We start from the raw sequence: 21239 nt of genomic DNA, 5'->3' as shown, positions 1-21239 counted from the left end.
AGTAAAAACTTAAAAGTGATTTTGTTTATTGAAATATTACGAACAACAGGAGTAGCCGCTTTCTCAACTGTTGTAGGCCGTTTGATGGAAAAAGTGTTCAAAAGAGTTACGAAATCTCACCGAAAGCACCATAGATAATCTGAAAGCGACTGGTTATGCTCCAAGGTCCACATTGAATACAAATCAACGCACTTCAACGTCCTGCCGTCTAAACGTTGACAAAGAGCAATCTGTATATCATCGGTTGAGCAGAGCGCAGGAAGTTCGAAAACGACAGCAACTGAGGAATTGCCAGATGTATCGACAACAACTGAGGAATTACCAGAAGTATTAAGTGCTGAGAGCCTTGCCACCGTACCATCAGCGAAATCTGTTTCAACAAATCAATCGGAAGATGAGTGTATCCAAAAGGTCAACATCGAACGCTTTAACGAGGGCATAGCTGGGATAAAAGTGACTCCGATTAAATGGAGTAAGATGGACTACGTTTATTACCCGGAGAAAAAATACCGTGAAATAAACGAAGCTGTACGAAGAAACCTCTTCAAATTAGGACCTGATGATGTGGAAAATACAGACTACGATGAGGTAATTATAAATATGAAGGAAAGGTTCTCGAATGCAGCCACGACAAGGAAAGAAAAATTATTGATTTTGTCGATGCTGCCAAGTTCGTGGTCTATTCAGGATGCCATTGATGAGTTCAAAACCAATAGAAATACAGTAAAAGAGGCAAAACAATTGAAGAATAACTGTCTTTCAACCAAAAATACTAGGTCTAGTACTGCATTAACAGATGAGACAAAAGAAATAGTAGTTCAATATTTTGAAGATGATGAAGTAAGTCGAGCTATGCCTGGTCCAAAAGATTATGTATCAGTAAAAAAAGATGGAAAGCGTCAAGCAATCCAAAAACGATTAATGATGACGACTTTGAAAGAAGCGTACACACGCTTCAAGGAAATTCACGATAATATTAAAATAGGTTTTTCCTCATTTGCAAGCCTTCGGCCAAGGCAATGTAAGCTTCTTTCCAATTCAGGAACACATAATGTGTGTGTACACAACCCATGAGAATATTAATCTTATTTTACATAGTTTGAAAAGAATCAATTTAACAAAGGATATTAAAATGTTAACTGGTAGTCTTTTGTGTGAAAATACAACATCAAATTGCTATCTACGATCTTGTTCGGATTGTCCAGATTCTTCATCATTAGAAAATACTTTATTCGCTGAGTTTGAAGAAAAATATATTGATCAGTTATCATTTGAGCAATGGGTGACCACGGATAGGTGTGACATAGAAACTATTGTAAAACCTGTAGATGAGTTTGTGTCATATTTTTTCTTGAAATTAGAAAGTTTAATCCCTCACGATTTCATTAAAACAGAACAATCCAGCTTTTAAAAAAATACGAAAAATACATTACAAAATGGTGAATTTTTAGTCATTTGTGATTTTTCTGAAAATTACAGCTTTGTATTGCAAGATGAAGTGCAGTCCCATCACTGGAACGTACAACAAGCTACAATTCATCCATTCGTTATTTATTTTAATGGAAGTACGCAAATTGAACACTTAAGTTTTATTATAATTTCCGAAGATTTAAGACACGATTCAGTATCCGTAAACTTGTTCATTGAAAAAATGATTAACTTTTTACGCGTTGATAAGCATAAAGAAGTCAAAAAAATATATTTCATGTCTGATGGAGCAGCGTCGCAGTACAAAAATCGTAAGAATTTTTCGAGCCTATGTCAATTTAAATCAATGTACGGAATTGATGCAGAATGGCATTTTTTTGCTACATCACATGGCAAAGGTCCTTGTGATGCTATTGGAGGAACAATAAAGCGCATGGCCACAAGAGCAAGTTTAGCCAAAGAACGTGAGCATCCAATTAAAACTGCGAAAGAACTTTTTGATTGGGCAAATCGTAGAATAGAAAAAGATTTAACCAAATTATCATTTTGTTTTACTACTACTGAAGAGTACGAAATAAAGGCTTCAGAGCTCAGCGAGCAATTTAATAACGCGAAAACGATCCAAGGAACCCAAAAATTTCACTGTTTCATTCCATTGTCGGAAAATAAAATTAAAGCAAAACTATACTCAAACTGTGCTGATAATAATTCAAAAGTGTCCGATATTTTAAAAAATTTGAATAAAAATAAATAAAAAATAAGTATTAATAAACTGTTTTCATGATATCATAACCCATACCAAAATTCAAACCCAAAACTCTTAGAGTTTCTATAACAACATTGTGTAACTGCCACATTTAATTTACTACTTAGGATAATATCAATTCATTTTTATTTATTTATACATATAATATTTATACATATAATATACATAATATCGATGAATACATAAATATGGAATATCATACAAACAACTTGTTTAACTCACGCAAGGCCCTTAACAATAAAATCAGCATCAAACTGCGATTCTTGAAAAAAAATACACGGAAATTTTTTTTGTTTACTATATGTGAAAATTGTGAAATGTTTGAAATGTCATAACTTTTTGTTTATTAGTTTACCATCACCAAATTTTTATGGTAGATAGCTAATATAATGGACCGTTTTCCTAAAAAAATTACGTTCGAAAAAAGATAGGGTTTTGAGATATTTGAGTTTTGTGACAAAATGATATTTTTAAAGGCAAAAATTTTTTTTTACTGTGCACATTTTCTTAAGAATCACCATTTAGTTGTCTAACTTTGCTGAAAAAATCATAACAATCGAACATTCCGTTTTTGCTGTGCAGCTTTTTAAATATTTTTGAACCATTTTCACATACACCCTTTTGAAAAGTTAGTCGTGACTCAATATGAAGATTTGATATCGAAAAATGACGATTTAGATGAAATTGAAAAACTGTGCAAAGTTTCAACTCAATAGAAAATCATGAATTAAAAATTTTCTTAAATTTTGATGCTGTTGCTTGGAATCGCTCAATTTCCCATATCAGGGGATCGCAGATGGAATTTGATATACCTGTGCTAACAAAAAATATGAATTAAATTATTTAAATGGTCACTACACGGTTTGGATTTTTGAGTACTACCCAAGAAAATAAATAGGATAAATTATTATTAGACCAGGCACGGCAAATTGGTTCCAGAAGCACCGCCCTTGGATTCCGAAATTAACCGAAAAGAGGGAAAAGCAATACTAATTCAAAATTCAAAAGAAATCAAGAAAAAAAATGAAGTAGAAAAGATGAAAAAAAAGACTTTCAGCCCTAGGCTGGCTGGTTGATTTTCACTCTAGCACGGCACACACACCGCAGAATTGATCTTCCAGAACGTCGCCTTCGCCATAGTAATGCTACTGATTCTCCAAACCCAAGTGAATAATCCTTCCATTACGCGAGTCCAGTCTGGCAGTGATGTTATGGAAGAAAGCTGTCTGTTTTATAAAATTTACAGTCAGATTTAGTCCGGGAGTTAGATTATGCTAGCTCTACTGCAACTCCAGTGACCCATTTCAGACTGCCTGGTATTTCATGACCAGTCCGAGGTCACTTTTGCTCACAATAAGCCCCGCCTGTTCATGCTACCATTATCAAATGGATAATGGACCCATAAACAGACTTCCGGATTTGAAATCCAGCGCGTATATATAGTTTTTTTTTTCAAATAAAATCATAGTATAAATATAATGAAACAATCTCACCAAGTTAATCCTTTTTCGATGAGTGACCTTTGTTGGTTTTAACATATAAAGCCATGGGGGCCTCCATCCCGTAGGTGGCCAGGGTGTGGTTTTCGCCAAGTTAACAGCGTCTCTGAATGTAGTAGTTTTTCACACTTCAATCACTCCGAATCTCAACGATCCGATTTTCACGCAGAAATGAACCAAAGCAGCTGAAACTTTCTTGATTCGCACAAGTCACTTTAAACATATTTTACAATCCTAAATTTAATTACTGGAAATTTTACACTACAGACAAAACAAATAATCAGGATGCTCATTATTCTACATTATCCGGTATTTAGTTGCGGGTCGCTTTTTTTCGCCCCCATCAAACATTGAGGACTTTGAAACGACAACGGTGAAAATTATCACTCGGGTAAAAAAGACTTATCAGACTGAATCTAAAAAGTCCAATCAAGTGATAGATTTTCCAAATCACGTTGCATCGATCCCAACATCGCCCTCCTGAGAGTATTCCGTCGGATTAATAATTCATTTGCACAAAGTAGGGTGTGAAGCAACAAAAGTTGATGAAATATTTATAGGGAGAAGATCCTTTTGGGCGACACTCCCAGGGCAACACATTTTGTTCCCAAAAACCATATTTCATTAATTGTGTATGAGTATTTCTCATTTTTAAATAATTTTTATTACTAATATTATATTCGTGTTCAAAACGTACATGTTTTTAACTTTCAAAGTGCTGTGCGAAGTATTGAAATCTAAAATTTATGCTTGCCCAACACGAGGAACGGACAAAAATAAACAGTAACTGCATACTGCTCTATTAGGATGAAACAATCAATCGTAGATGAGTTGCACACAGATTGTTATCGAACATACTTAATTACATTACCCTGATAAATAACAATAAACTTCTTAATTTTTGTCTCTCTGTTTAAATTTTGTATTCGTTCATCGAGAAACTATAATTTTCGGTTAATATCTTATTGTGGATTCATTACAAATGCATTTCGGCACATTTAAGTGTTATCCACTTTTGCCGAATTTCTTTCAAACTAATTTAGACGCCTTTCCAATCGTAATGTACTTTTGAACAATTTAAAATAATATTTAAAATTATTTAGTAAAAATATTTAAATAATTATAATAATAATTATTTATAATATAATATTATAAAATATAAAACAAAAAATAGAAAATCTTGAGTATAATGAGGAAAATAAAGATTAAGAATTTTAGTATAAGAATCTATTATACGATAGGGGGTCCCGTAGCGTAGTTGGCTACACGTTCGCCTTATAAGCGAATGGTCATGGGTTCGATTCCCAACCCCTTCACCAAACCTTCGTCAGTCGCCAGAAGCGCAATCCGTACGGTGGCGTTATGGGGAACGCGCCACACTGAAACGGCTGCCTGATGACGACTGACCGTTTGTATACTGCCTTTGTTTAACGCAAGTAAAAATGCGTGTGATCCAAACAGCTATCCATCTTTATATTTCTTATGTTCGAAATCAACGATCATTTATCCCAAAAGGGCTGAAAAAGCATCCACATGAGGCCCTTATTGATATCGCTCGAGACTTTTGAAGGTTTAAATAAGAGATCGTGGATAATTTTCGTTGTTTTGTGGCCTGATGCTGGCTCGTCTCTCTTAGACGAGTTCTAATACATTCCTAGAATGTATTTATTTATCATTGAACAAATATCTGGGATCTGAGAACAATCGAAGACCGTCTTTGCACCCATGTGCCAGATTCTGACAATGTGACGTATGCGCCAAATTACATCATACATGTTTTTCATTGTTCGGTTAAAGAGATCGATGAATACATCTCGTTAACACCATTATTGCAAAATGGCGTATACGTTACTTTTTTAGATTACAGCAGCAATGCTATCTATATTGCTATATTATATATCAATCATATTGATTCCACTTCACATGTATCTATTTCAATCATATTCGTTTCACAAATTTCTTGGTATAACCCACTGTATCAAGTATGAATCAAAAAGCCAGAGGAAGGTAATGGCTGCGATGTCGCTCAGGTTTCATTCAACGTTGATTCATTCAAATTGAAATATAAAGCATTTTATTTTTCCAATACCCATCTTAAAGGAAGGGGGTTAGCGCATAATGAGCATTCGAGACGAAATAAGCACACTCAGCACACATGTCATGAATATTTTTCCACAGAATCTTAGGCACTAATTTAATAAAAGTATCTTTAAGATGACATGTAAAACTTGTAAGTAAAATTAAAAAAAAAATTAAGTGACCAAGGGTTTCCCTACTATATTAATTCACAGCATATTAAGAATTCAAAATTATTTGAACGGTTATTTTCCTTCAGAATTTTCCATAGACATAGATTACATTATCTATCGTTGTTGCGTATTGAACCATCTTCCCTTGTGCTACTATAATCAAAATGAGAACGTTCCATTAATCACAAGAAATTTTCCTTGAAGGTTAAATATGTTAATAAATAAATAAAGTTAGAAGCAATGTTATTTTTTTTGGTACCAATGAATAAATATTATAAATATTGATGAAAAAATTAAAAAAATATAAAATAACTACAATTAAACAAATTGCAGTTTTTATATTAAAATGTTTCAGCTTTTTTATCTACAACTGAAGAAAAAATGTTTTTCAACAATGAGTATTTTCATAATAATCTCATCTGAAAACATGTAATTTGAAAACGTTGGTTTATTTAATTTTTTTTATTCTTCCATGAAATTTTAGTATTCAATTTTTTTTACGTAATTTACCCTTATTTTCAATTATCAAATTTTGTATGCGAAAGTTCAGATTCTTCATGTTGAATACTTTATGCTGGCCATGCTGCTGCTGCTGGCGCTGCCGGGCGATAAGGAAGCAATAGCAGGATATTCTTGTCACGTTCAATCGGATGGTCTCGCTGGTTGCACACGTGTCAGACAGCATGCGGGTCGGCTCCAGTAGGTGAACCATACTGACGGCAGCTGCTGCTGCTGCCGCCGTCCAATGTAAATGCAAAATTCGTTGGAAATCGTCGAAAGCCTTGCGGGACGGACGACACCATATGTGTGAATCCCTGCGTTCGCTGGAAGCCAAACCGTGATTGTTGTAGGTGTAGGTACGTGTGTCACAGGGGATAACAAAGTTTGGTAAATTGAATATTTACGACCGTGATTGGAGTTTTGCATGCGGCACTGAATTCCAATCGATATTCAAATGAATTCCGTCTTTCCCGGAACGGTGCCAGTGGCGGTGGAGACGCATCGATCAACTAGATTTGTCATAGTTGGGCTAGGCTCAGCTGGACAGTAGTGCAGTGTATTAAATTCTCTTCGTCACCTCGTGGGTTGGCCGTGATTGGATGGTCTATTCTAATAATAGCCTTTCTCGGCTCACAACGCAACGGGAGTCACCGCATCGTAGGAAAGAATGAATTCCCCATTACTCCGTTCAGAAAATCCATCAATTTTCGTTGAAATGGGCCTCCAGGCAATTCTATATCGCCAATCACCATCAGTGGACACAGTCGGTAATTGCCTTGACAGTCACCGGTAGGATGAGCGGCTTCCATATCATCATACACAACCACACCCGGACACTGTGTATCCCGTTCACATATCCCAGCACGCAGCCAGAGGCTACAAGAGAAATAAATAGCGACGAAAAAGTGTGGGTCGATGCGTCAGGCGTCAGACGAAGACCCTTTTTTGGGGATACTGCCTTCGGATCTCGTTCAATTTTGAGATGACTGACGAGCGAATGATGTTTCATTGAGCTTCGTCCCATGGGACAAGCAAATATGGTATAGACACTAGTTAGATGTAACATATTCAAACCAGTGAGTTTCTTTTCCATAAAATCGATTTTTTTTATTGAAGGAAAATTGGAACTAATGCTCTATTTTTAATGAAAATGTTTAAACCTGTTGCCAATAAGATGTGTTAAGTTTTTTATTCATAAAAAGCTATTCAAAACCAAACAGAATTGAATCATGAAGATAGTCTTTTTACGATATTCTTGAAAATAACCATGGTTTCCAACAGCAAAATAAACGTTCCATAACAAATGAGGATTTTACAATGGAAAATCACAAAAAACGTGAAGAAAATTAAGTGAAAGCAAATTTACAACATATTGCTAACATCACAATGAATTTTTTTCTTCTTTATTAAAAAGGCTTTCAGCTCTTGGCTGGTTTACCTCTAAAGGCCAATGAAAAATATCAATTTGGCCAAACTATTACCGAAAGATCTTTATGATTTTGAAACATTTAGGGTAACCGTACCCTTAGTGGAGGTAGCACCAATAGTGGAGGTAGTGGGGTTTCAATGAGATTTATCATTTTTATACACTTTACGATGGTTTCAGTTGATGCGCCGTGCTTCAAATATCCTGTTAAATGCAACTTATCTTAAGATTTCACTTGAAAAACTATAAAAAACAATGATTTTCCTTAACAAAATTGACTTCCTTGCACCTATAGTGGTGCAACTGTACCAATAGTGGCGAGTCTCATAAGAAACCAATGGATAGCACCACTATGGGAACTAAAATTAATTTTTACCGCCACTAAAGGAACAGTGCACCCATAGTGGTGCAAGCAATGTTTGGTAATTATTGATGTTAAATGACATCTATCTCATTTTTGTTATCAAATTTATTAGTTTATCTATTGACTAAGATATTAACGCTGTAAATTTTCCATAATTATCAATTTTTAAAAAATATTTTCTTTTGTGGATCTACTAATACCTCCACTATTGGTACCGTTACCCTATACAAATTTTGAATTTTTGATATTTTTTTCTATTTGTTATCAAATGTTTCATTGTTATTTCTTTCTGATCCATAAAAACTTTCAAAATGTTTATTGAAATCTTAAATTTTTTTTTTTGAAAATTGTATATTTTATAGGTAATTGATTTTATTCTGATTTTCAAAAAAAAAACAATTTTCATGGGTCGTTTTCATATTAGTCATTTACAGTTTTCTTTGGCTACATGGAAGTTTGTTCAAAAATTGCAATCAGAAGATTTATGACATGCAATTAATATTCCTCAGAAATGTTCAAGGCTTCCACGTGTCAAGTGAAGGCCTTCGATATTTTTATAATTTTATTTTTATTTTCCTCATCTTTCTGCAAGACAGGTGACCAAATTTGGTAGCGCGGTAAAAGCGCTGCCATCTGATAAACTGTCAAACACTACCGGTACGGAATACAGCAAGAATTTGATAGCCGACAGTGACTAGTACGGAAAAGAGTGATTAATTAACTAAAAGAACAGCGCAGTGCGGGTGATCAAAATACTCGTGTCAGGTTATGATGCTTTTGAGGACAAGCGTCCCGGAATTCAATTCTCAATGCACTTGCGATTTGAACAGCACCCAATTCAAAACGGGAGCCACGCACAACTGTCATTTTTATTATTCAATTTTGCTGCGTCGGCTTCCGTTTTGAATGGGATAATCTTTTGCATTTAGTTTTGGATTTCAAGAGACTTGTCCTTAATTGATTCATTTAATCTTCTTTCATGTTTCTTTTTTATTCCATTTTCCATGCCTAATTTATCCTTTTTTCTTTCCATCGAGAATTTCTCATTTGTTCCTTTATTTTCTCTTGTCTCCTTTTATTTAGCTTCCTTCATTCGTCTATCTTTCATCTTCTTCATGCACTTTTTCTTCTTTTTTATTTTTTGTTTTCTTTCGTCTCTATTTTATTCTTCTTTCTTATTTTTTCTTGCTTTTACCCTTTAACTTGTTGCTTTTTTCCCCATTTATTCATTCTTCATCCTTCTTTCTTCTTTCGTCTTCATTGCTTCTTTTTCCAATCTTCTTTCTCCATTTTTTTTCTTATCTCCTTTCTCATTTCTTCTTTGTTCTTCTTTCTTCTTTCTTCTTTTTTCTCTTTTCTTCCGCCTTTCTTCTTTTTTCCCTTACTTATTTCTTTTTTCGTTTTGCTACTTTCTTCTTTTTTCTTCTTTCGAATCGTGTCGGTGTTGGGAATGTCCTAGTCCAGGAGGACGTGAAGTGAAAAAAAAATTATTTGGGGCCGCCATGCCTCATTTATCCTTTTTTCTTTCCTTCTCTCATTTGTTCCTTTATTTTCTCTTGTCTCCTTTTATCTAGCTTCCTTCATTCGTCTATCTTTCATCTTCTTCATGCACTTTTCCTTCTTTTTCATTTTTTGTTTCCTTCCAACTCAATTTCATTCTTCTTTTTTCTAGCTTTTATCCTTTTACTTGTTGCTTTTCTCCCATTTATTCATGCTTCATCCTTCTTTCGTCTTTATTGCTTCTTTTTTCAATCTTCTTTCTCCATTATTTTTTCTTATCTCCTTTCTCCTTTCTTCTTTGTTCTTCTTTCTTCCTTCTCCTTTCTTCTTTTTTCTCTCTTCTTTCGTGTTTCTTCTTTTTTCTGTACTTATTTCTTTTTTCGTTTTGGTACTTTCCTCTTTTTTTCTTCTTTCTTTTTTCGAATCGTGTCGGTGCTGGGAATGTCCTAGGCCAGGAGAACGTGAAGTGAAAAAAAGAGCAGAAAATTATTTGGTGCGGGTTTGATCGTGTTGGTACTGAGCACGCCTGCTATTCCGGGAGAAGGCGAAGTGGAAAAATTCTGCCATGCAGAGCAGACATTTGTTAATCAGTTAAACATTTGTTAATCAGTGTGCGATCATTTGTGTTGATGCTGGGCACGCCATCTAGTCTGGGAGAACGCTAAATGGAGAAAATAATTTCTGCATCGAAGAGCAAAACATTAATTAGTGTTTTAATCGTGTGATAAATCATGTTGTACAATTAAACGAATCACATTGATTTCGCGTCGGATTGATTGATTGAAACACGGTTTTCTTCTTCGCGTCTTTCTAATAACTTCGCTTACATTAAATATTCAGTCGCTTACTAAGATGACTTCCCATGAATTATCTTCTCAGCTAACCAACAATTCCTTCCCCGTGGCACTCACAGAGATGCAAAGGATATCTCAGTCTCTTGTAGGAATGAGCGTCGAACTAATTTTCTTCCTCTTATCTTAATTGACTGTTAGGACGTGGCCTGTGAACAGTCAATTAAGCTAAACTAAACTAAACTTCTTTCTTCTTTTTCTTTACTTCTTTCTTTTTCTTTTTATTTCTACCTTCTTTTTCCATGTTATTTATTCTTTCTCCTGTCTTCTTTTTTCCTTTTTTATCTTCTTTTATCGTTCTTCTTTCTACTTTCTTCTTCTTCCTTGTGTTTTTTCATCTTTTGTCTTTACTCATACTTCTTTTTTCTTTCCTCTTTCTTTTTCTTTATTTCTTCTTTTTTCTTTCTTTCTTCTGCTTTCTATTTTTGACTTTTTTCATTCCATTTTTCGTTTTTTTATTTCTTGATCTTTTTTCATTTTTATTTTTTTCTGTTTTCTTTCCCTATTTCTTATGTTCTCTCTTTTATTATTCTTTTTTCTGCTTTCCTCATTTTTCCTACTTTCATCTTTCTTTGTTCTTCTTTCTCTTCCTCTTTCTTTTTAGTCGCTTTTTGCCTACCTCGTATAACAAAGTTGTATCTAAAAGTTATAGGATCACACCAAAAACGAACTTTCGATAGGGAGCCTGGAGACCCATAGAGCAATATATATACCAATCGACTCATCGACTCAATCAGGGTTTTCAATTGTTTTTAATTTCTGTCTTCCTTTCTCCTTCTTGATTTTTCTTCCCTATATTTTCTTCTTTACTTTTCTTTTTTTCTACTTAATGGTTTTTTCCTTTGTCATCTTTATTTCTTTTCTCTTCTTTCTTCCTATTCCTTTTTACTTTTGCACTTCTATTTTTCTGTTTCCTTCTTCTGCAAACTTCTAATTTTGCATGGCTTACGTGATACTTCGCATTTCTCATCTACTGCATACTTTTCACTGCTCATTTCCTACTTCTTACCATCACTCACATTTGTCGCTCGCATATTCCTTCTGTACTTCACATGGGTAGAGCAATTTTCTTAACTATTCGGCTAATCAGAATTTGATTGTATTGCTTGTATTGTAAATTTCAAAGGGGCATAACATACCGTGTTTTTTTTAGAGATTCCTGAATAAGAAACAAAATTGTTCAGCTTAGATGGATTATTCGAAAGCATAAATCAATTCAAATTAAAAAATATCAGCAACTAATCGCTAACACATTTCAACTAACAAAATCAATCCCATTGAATTCCACCACTTAATTGTATCTTGACAGATACGTATTTCGACCTCAACAGTAAGGCCGTCTTCAGTGTCTCGTACTTGACTCGACTTCAACTCGACTTCAAGTCGAGTCAAGTACGAGACACTGAAGACGGCCTTACTGTTGAGGTCGAAATACGTATCTGTCAAGATACAATTTAGTGGTGGAATTCAATGGGATTGTACAAACTCGTCTTATGACAAGTGAAGACATTCCACTAAAAAGCTCAAAATAATTTTCTTAACAAAATCATTTGTAAATAAGAGATAAATCAATATTTTAGGATATCTAGAAATAACTTGAAAATATTTGTCTCCGTTAATTTGAAAATTATGAAAATATAAAAGCCTCCACTGATATTGTCTAACATTGTGTGTTAGCAATCAATGTGTAATGTTACTGTCAATAATAAATCAGGGCACTAATACAACCAACCTTGGGGAGGCATGGTGTAATAAATAGGGGATAATGGCAAAGTACGTTCCAAGTAGATATTTTATAGTGTTGTCGCCCGAAATTTTTAAAATATTGTTTTTAAATTTGATTAACGAGCATAGATTTTCTGCATATATCTTTAACCTAAAGTGGTGTTCGGAATAATAGCAGCAAAGGCTGAGCACACTTCTTTGCTGTAAAAAGTATTTGACCAAAGTGTTAACAACCCTGCGACTCCATGAGTGGCCACTAACGATAAATCGAAATAGTTTGGATACTGGAAAACGTTTGTGAATGCAGAAAAGATTACTTAAATAAATTAATTAATTCGACTTTTTCAGTTGACGATGGCTAACTTTCACAGCTGTTTCGAAACAAATTGTCATTATCATGTACATGAACCCAAACCTTTGAATGAAACATTGTCGCAATGAGCGGACTATGTCAATATTTTGCTCACTGACGCATTTTATGCTTCCTTTCTCTACAACATCACATTACTTTTTCATACACATATTGCCATCAATCGGCTTTCCCTCATTGAGCTCTCGAAAGCTTTCTCTCTGGCTCGGCAATGTTTACATCGGCAAGCAGCTTTGCTCCATTCTGTTCAAGTTCACATTTCGGTAGCTACCCACCCCCCGTTGATTGTGTAGTGCCCAAATTGTTGAGAGCTTTTTTGCTATCTCTCTCGGTCGTCATGGTGAGTGTTGCCGCTTATCAGCAGCAGTTGGGTGGTGGGTGGATGGGGGGTGAATTTCCCGTCTAATTTCGTTACCCGTTTCAATCGGGAGCATTTGTTGTTTTGGTTGGGAGGCTGGTCTCGGTTATCGTTTGTATTCGGTCGTTCGATTTAACGACCACCACAATCAACGATGCGGCTGTTATGATTACGATGTTCTGAACCAAAGACGTTTCGAACCAGTTACTGATGCGGGAGAATCACTGTTTGGAAGGTGGTTGTATTTGTGGAATGATGTTGGAGCCGATTGTTACAGGATAGTTTTGTGGTTGGTGGTAGCAGTTGCTCAATAAGGACATCAGTTTTGGGGGCATGTCTCCTTATCATTATAAAATTTTTGCTTATGCGCTAACATATGATTTTAAAAATGGACTTGAATTAAGAGTTAGTTAAACAGAAAAAAATCCTAATATATCATTTTTAATATAAAGTGCTGAAATCAATTCTGTTGAGCAGTAATACGCAGCAGTAAACATTGATTTTATATAAAAAATAATCTTCTACATAAAAAATGTCTCCATTCCACTCCGTCCTCCATAGTCTACGTAGGATCGTAGGATAGATCGAACAAACTCACAAATTATTAACATGGAACAAATTACGCAAATCGAAGTAACGGAACGCTTGCTCTGAGGAATGCATCCTGGACGTCGAGTATCAGGGACCGCAGAATATCGAATAACCCTTCTCGCTACCTGATCGCTACCTGCGCAGATCACCGCATAGCTTCTTTCTCTCATCCAAAAACCAGATTCATCACCAGTACTTCGTTGAATCAGAATTATTGGAGCGAGCTACGTCAACGTGCGATCTTTGAGTGACCATCAAAGCAAAACTACGGTTTACGAGCGTATGGAGATAATAAAGTCGTTTGATTAAAGCGAGAAGAGAGAGCCTCACGAGCGCTACGGAATCTTCCTGGTGGTCATCCTGAGAAAGTGAGTGCCATTTAGGTCTATAAAGCAAAACACTACGAATATGTACAACAGGTCAGTGATACTTGAAGCCAACAGAAAACAGTGAGAATCCCCCCGAGGTAGCCAACAAGCTTTGGGAGTACTTTGCTGGGCTAGCATCGGTAAACGACTACTCCACCGAGTTCCAAGGGACAATCACTGGTAGCATCTCGTTCCTTATAACTTTTCAGGTCCCCAGGATAAAATATTTTTGCTTCAATCCACCGTTTTCTGCTTCCAAGGTATCAAAGTTTGGTCATCCCCATTCCAAAGAACAGTATCTCCTCCCGGGTTTACACCATGTACTGGCCCATCTCGCTGACCTCGTGTGTCCAAGGTCGTCGAGAGGTTGGTGAACCGGCGTGACAAACTAGAAGGTAGAATCGGATTCAGTCAGAGTATTCCGCCTGGGTACGGTACAGGCACATATTTTTCAAACTAGGGAGACGTTTGCTTGGCCAACCTGGTATCTCTGGATTGCTTTCATTTATTTGGAAGGCCTAACTGCTAATAAGCATCACAGAGCTGGATTGCTTTTAATTTCTACAACATATAAAAACACGTCCGATAGGTAGTAGCTCTGACTGTCAACTGAAATGATCTCCAAGACCTTAAACAGGACTTAAATCCCATTCGTCCTTCAACAGTTGAGCGAGTAGGGATTTTCTAGCAACATCCTTGCAATTGTCCGGCATTCCATCACAGGGTGCTCCTTTCAAGTCTCAATGGGGAACCAGGGTTCGAGATATTTTCCAATGAAGCTAGCGCTCTGTCCATTCTTAAAGCTGTGACGTTGTTGCTTGTTATCGTGTATTTCACTTCCCTCTATGTCAACGATATATGGCAGGTAATCGTTGGCGACACTCCAGGCCACAATCGAATAAGTACCCAATCCGCCGTCGGTGCTGTTCTTCGCTGGACCAGCTCTGTGGGCTTCACTATTACTTACTTACTTACTTATGGATCCTGTACACCTCCGGTGGTGCAAAGGGCCGACTTGAAAGATCTCCATCCTGAGCGTTGCCCGGCTATCGCTTTAACCTGTTGCCAGGTTAGATTTCGGTCGACTTCTTTTATTTCTTCCAGTCTAATGCTTGTTTACAGATTTCGTTTCCGCCCCTACGTAGAGTGTGGCCGACCCAGCCCCACTTCCGATCCCGAATTTCTGTTGCTATCGGCCTCTGGTGACAACGACGATGGAGCTCGTTGTTTGAGATCCAGTTGTGAGGCCACCAGGACCGAATTGTATACCGCAGGCATCTGTTAATGAACACCTGCAACCGTTGAGTGTTCTCCACTGATACACACCATGTTCCGCTATCGTATAACAGCACAGATTTCACGTTAGAGTTGAAAATTCGTATTTTGGTGCGTTCACATATCTGCCTGTTTTTCCAGATATTTCTTAAACTCGCAAAGGCAGCCCTTGCTTTCTTGATCCGTGCGCCTATGTCGATCTTGGTACCGCCGTCTGACGCCATTTGGCTACCAAGATATTTGAAGCTTTCAACATTCTCCACTGGTTGCCCGGCTACTGTGAAACTGGAAGGAGTCACCGTGTTTACATCCAACGATTTGGTTTTGTTGACGTTGATGACTAAACCTGCCGAAGAGGAGCGCTCGGCAAGGTCGTTGAGCTTACTCTGCATATCAGAACGCCGTTGCGCGAGGAGTGCAACATCATCCGCCAATTCGAAGTCATTTAGGTGCTCCATGGTTATAGGCTGCCATAACAGCCCGCGGTTTGATTCACAGTCAATCGCATCTACCAGAATCTCGTCGATTACGATGAGGAACAGCAACGGTGATAGAATACATCCTTGCCTCACACCAGCTACGACCCGGATAGGGTCGGACAAGACCCCATTGTGCAGCACTCTACACGAGAAGGCCTCGTACTGTGCCTCGATGAGGCCGATGATTTTCTCAGGAACTCCCTTGCATCTCAGGGCGCTCCACACATTCTCGTGATTAAGACGGTCGAAAGCTTTTTCGTAGTCAATGAATACCAAGTAAAGGGACTCTTGGAATTCGTTGACCTGCTCCAGAATGATGCGGAGCGTGACAATATGGTCCACACAGGATCTTCCGGCACGGAATCCGGCTTGCTGCCGCCGGAGAGTCGCATCGATCTTCTCCTGAATCCGGGCTAGGATAATTTTGCACAGAACTTTGAAAACGGTATACAGCAACATAATGTCTCGCCAGTTATCGCATACAGTCAGGTCACCTTTTTTGGGCACCTTCACTAAAGATACCTTGCATCCAGTCGCCCGGGAAAGTTGCGGTGTCCCAGATATTACGAAATAAACGATACAGTAGTTGAGCGGATGTCATGGGGTCAGCTTTGAGCATCTCGGCTGATATGCGGTCGACCCCTGGGGCTTTATTCGATTTCATGCTTTGGATGGTTGTTTGAATCTCTAGCAGTGATGGAGCTTCGGTATTGACGCGTGTTATACGTCGGATCCTAGGCAGATCATGCCGAGGTGGTGATGGCCTGGCTGGCACTTGAAAAAGTTGTTCGAAGTGCTCGAACCAGCGTTTCAGCTGGTCAGTTGGGTCGGTCAATAACTGATCATTCGCGTCTTTCACAGGCATCGTTGCATTCATCTTCCCCCCGGTTAAGCGTCGTGAGATATCGTAGAGGAGGCGAATGTCCCCGGTTCCGGCGGCTCTCTCTCCTTCGTCGGCCAGAGAGTCTGCCCACGCTCGCTTGTCCCGTCGACATGAGCGTTTTACTTCCTTCACAAGAGCCGTGTGTCGTTGACGGGCTAAGACTTTGGCTTCTCTGGTTTTCAATCGCTCTATCGCGGCTTTGGCTTCTCTTCGCTCCTCTATCTTTCTCCAGGTGTCATCGGTGATCCATTGTTTTCTCTGTGCGTAGTTCGCCCAGATTGTTCTCACTGGTGGCGATGAAGGCATTCTTGATGGCGGTCCATTGGTCTTCCACGCTGCCACCTTCCGGAATATCTGCAGCACGCGTCTCCAGTTCTTCAACGAAGGACCGTTTCACCGTGGCATCTTCCAGTCGGCGTGTGTTGAATCGTCGTCCAACTCTTTCCTCCTGCCGACGAATCCGTGCAATGCGCAGGCGTATTTCGCCGATGAGGAGGTGATGATCAGACGCGATATCGGCACTACGTTTATTCCGTACATCAAGAAGGCTCCGTTTCCATTTTCGTCTGATGCAGATGTGATCGATTTGATTTTCTGTAAAGCCGTCACGGGAGACCCACGTGACCTTGTGAACCGGTCGCTATGACCGGGCTTCACTATGACCGCCAGTAAGTGCGTCAGAGGCCACGTCTGTCGTTGGAGGCACCAGTTGCCCGGTCCATGCGTTAAGTTGGGAGAGCATCCCATCCCATCCATTGAAGTGTCCGTCGGCCGGAGCTTCTCATTCCTACGATTCGCTACGAATGTTATCCAATGACCGGGTGGCGAACGGATCTGACAAAGCGCTATCATGGAGTCAGTTTCTCGAGCACCATCTACTTTCTGCTTTGTCGCTGTCGCTTGGGAAGGGAGTTGCTGGGTAAAAGGCTAAGGACCGCGAAATGGGGTCTGTTTTTTTTAGGTAAGCGAAGTACCAATGGTACCCCGGGCAGAAGCCATGAACAGCATAACAAAACATGATATGGACTTGATTGATATAAGAGATAAAAGAACAGGCAACAATATCATAAATTTGCACCTAAATATCAATTAAATATCAAAATATGCTATGGATAAGAGCAAACCAATAGCACTTGATATTGATCACTTCTTACAAATAACATAACATGATTTCCTCATGATATTTTAGTGCAAAATATTGATATTGTCGCCTGATCTTTTATCTCTTATATCAATCATGTCCATATCTCATTTTGCTATCTTATCAAGATAAGATATTAATGAGCTATTTTCCTATGCTCGGGACGCAATACTCTTCGTTTGCCATGCCTTTATCTTTTTAGCATTCGTATTATATGTGTCTTGCATCAATGATCGTGATTCTGCAAAAACGGAAATTATCAAATTAATTTTTTATTATTACCAGACTAAGGCCGGAATGGCCTGTGCAATATATAAAAGTCTTCTCCATTCAGCAAGGTCCATGGCTGCACGTCGCCAACCACGCAGTTTGCGAAGGGTCCGCAAATCGTCCTCCACCTGATCGCTCCACCTTGCCCGCTGTGCATCTCGTCTTTTTGTTCCTATCGGATCGTTGTCGGATTAATTCGCCTCCTCTACGTACCGTCAGCCTTGAGCCTCTTCCTATCATGTACTTCGTTTTCGACGTGTTGATGACTAGTCCAATCCGTTTAGATTCGCTTTTCAGTCTGATGTAGGCTTCCTCCATCCTCTCAAAGTTACGTGCCATAATATCTATGTCGTCGGCGAAACCAAATAGCTGGACGGACTTCGTGAAAATCGTACCACTCGTGTCGATCCCTGCTCTACGTATTGCCCCTTCCAAAGCGATGTTGAATAGCAGACATGAAAGACCATCACCTTGCCGTAACCCTCTGCGCGTTTCGAATGTGTGGGCACGTTGTATTCGCGGCATTTCTGCAGTACTTGGCGAATGGCCAACACCTGGCCCGTGGTGGAGCGTTCGCCCATAAAACCCGCCTGGTACTGCCCCACGAACTCCCTTGCAATTGGTGCTAGTCGACGGCATAAAATTTGGGAGAGTACCTTATAGGCGGCGTTCAGCAATGTGGTTGCGCGGTAGTTTCTAAAATCCAGCTTATCGCCCTTTTTGTAGATGGGACACACGACCCCTTCCATCCACTCCTGCGGCAGAACCTGATCCTCCCAAACCTTGGTAATTACCCAGTGCAGCGCTCTTGCCAGTGCCTTATTAAATCATGCGTACATATTTTTGTAGGATATCCTCATATAGAACATTAATTTGAGCTTTTTTAGTGGAATGTCTTCACTTGTAAGACGCCGAGTCAAGTACAAGACACTAAAGAGGTCGTAATTGTGCGGCCTAGTTCTGCCGAACGAGCTATCACGGGATGTGCTGTCTAATCGCGCGTGCGACTCCGTTCGTTGTTCCACGAGGAAAGAGAGCAAAGTCATGGCCTGCTTTTTACTAGTTAGTGTTGGCAACCTTACCGTTATACGATATTTGCATATCTGTCATCAATGCACTCTGAAAGTGGATTGCTCAACTCCTAATATATCTCACCCTCACAGTAATATGTATCTGTAAAGTTACAATCAAGTTGCATGAGCATGAGCATTATGACCGCACAATTCGTAGTTGCTACTCCGTGATTGACTGAGCTTGCGAAATTGTACAGAGAACACAATGAATGGGGCTTGGGATTAGCTACCCATTCTCAATGTACACGTTTCGGGAGCTCAAATATTAAAAATCAATAACGGCGCCGGCCACGTCCTTACGGTCATATAGGAATGGAAGGATTGTTAGTCCGACTCTCGTTGCTACTAGAGACCGAGTATACCTCTGCATCTCCACGATTGTCTTGGGATAGGATGTCGTTTTAGTTACAAAGGATAATTTATCTGGATTCAATTCGGTAAGTGATGCGATGTATGGGATGGAAAATAACACTAATTCAAGTTAAAAGTTAAAACATGCATGCCCGGTGGCATATGAAAACAGAGAAGATTCGCGTTTTGGACGACCGCACGGAAGCGCAGCACTCTGTACTCACTTGCTCGATGGCTACAGCAAACTGTTGAAGAACGCGCTTTTTTCGACCGCACGCGACATGCGCATGAGCCACCGAACACAAGATAGATATTTTATTTCTTTCCCGACGACTAAAAACACGCACTGCACTTACTTGTTCGATGGCTACTCTTATTACCGGCCGCGCAATGCAGAACACAATATTTCGGCCGATCGCGCGATCGTTCTGCTGTCCGAAACAAGAGAAATCTCGCACTGAACTCTGTATCTGTAAAGTTACAATCAAGTTGTAGAATTAATTGGGATAGTACAAACTCGTCTTATGACACGTGAGGATATCTTCAGTTATGGGGCTGAGGGATATTCGATACGGATTGTGATCATTTGAATCTGCTGCACGAAAACATACGACTGAATAGGAGAACTGTTCCATTTTCCATCTCACTGTACATATATTTATCTCAACGCAAACAGAGAAATACAGCACCAATATTTTCGCTTCTTTTTGCTAACATGCGTGCTCACTGCTGAAAAAAAAATCACAAAAAAAACAAATGGAAATGGGAGCTATGAGATGAAGTGCAAAAACGTTCCCCTACGATATCATAGTTTACAAATTTTGGCAAAATTTCCAGAAAATGCGAAACACTGAGATCCGTTTCCTAAGCACGCTCCTGTCCAAAGCGTCCACCAGCTGCTGCAGTGGTAGTAAGCTACATCATATCGCGCCTGGGTACCAGCATTGTTGCAGTGTGAAGGCGGTAATCAGAATCTCCGCATGGATGGATGGATGGATGGATGGAGCGGAGGATTGTTGTGGTACTTTCGAGAGCGAAGGTTGGCCCACCAGCGAAAGCACTTGCCAAGTTCAGTCAGTCCTGCTCGAGGAAACACGTGCTTCAGATGGGTTTCTCGAGGACGAGCCTTCACAGGGCGCTTACTTGTTACGGTTGGCCGGTGGTTGATTAGCACCATCGTTCGTGCTTTGGACCAAGCAGCCGTTAGGAAGTGGCTTTACGTGAACTGCTCGGTTACGTGTGGTTTTGCGTGCGAAGTAGTTCAGATCTTGTTGAAGGGAACAAAGATTCATCCCACAGGTCGTGTGGAAACAATTCAAAGTGTAGCAAAGCACGCCATCAGGTGGGCCAGAGCTAATTGTTCTGGAAACAGATGGTTTTCCCAACAGCAGCCAGCGAAGTGATTCCGAACCATTCTCGAACGGTGAATTGTGTAAAGTTATATGCTTTCATTAGCGGTGGTCCGACCACGGATGGGCGGCTGTTGGTCCGTAATTAAAGCATATTTCAGATCCGGTTGGCCGACATCGATGCCCATCCCGCCTAATATCCGGCGTTCCAACGGAGCGCATATGTTATCGACCGCCGGTGAAAAGTCGCACTTGTATCTCTTCCTATCAGATTCGCATCTACTACATGGGCTTTTTTCCTGCAGCCAGATCTAGACCCAAGCCGTGGCAAGTTGGGGGAAGTGCACGTGGTCGATAATGGGTAAAAATAGATTTGGGCCTGGATCTACTCGTCAGAATGAGTGTGCAGCGTGATGGAAGCA

At 39.2% G+C, this 21239-nt stretch overlaps 2 protein-coding genes across 3 annotated transcripts in view; one reads left to right on the top strand and one right to left on the bottom strand.

Annotated features, from left to right (window-relative positions):
- The window catches only part of LOC134209860 (uncharacterized), a 113856-nt gene that overhangs the window by 67800 nt on the left and 24817 nt on the right, over nt 1-21239 (bottom strand). The gene's annotated exons all lie outside the window — the stretch shown is intronic.
- LOC134212579 (dual specificity calcium/calmodulin-dependent 3',5'-cyclic nucleotide phosphodiesterase 1-like) overlaps nt 20635-21239 on the top strand; it is a 705268-nt gene continuing 704663 nt past the window's right edge. The window contains exon 1 of one of the 2 annotated variants that reach the window (XM_062690565.1): nt 20635-20891. The gene's annotated coding sequence lies outside the window, so the exon portion shown is untranslated. The remainder of the gene's footprint in view (nt 20892-21239) is intronic. The other variant, XM_062690571.1, reaches the window with a different exon arrangement.

Source organism: Armigeres subalbatus, chromosome 2 (assembly GCF_024139115.2).
Source record: "Armigeres subalbatus isolate Guangzhou_Male chromosome 2, GZ_Asu_2, whole genome shotgun sequence".
NCBI lineage: Eukaryota > Metazoa > Arthropoda > Insecta > Diptera > Culicidae > Armigeres > Armigeres subalbatus.
This window is presented reverse-complemented; position numbering and strand designations above follow the sequence as displayed.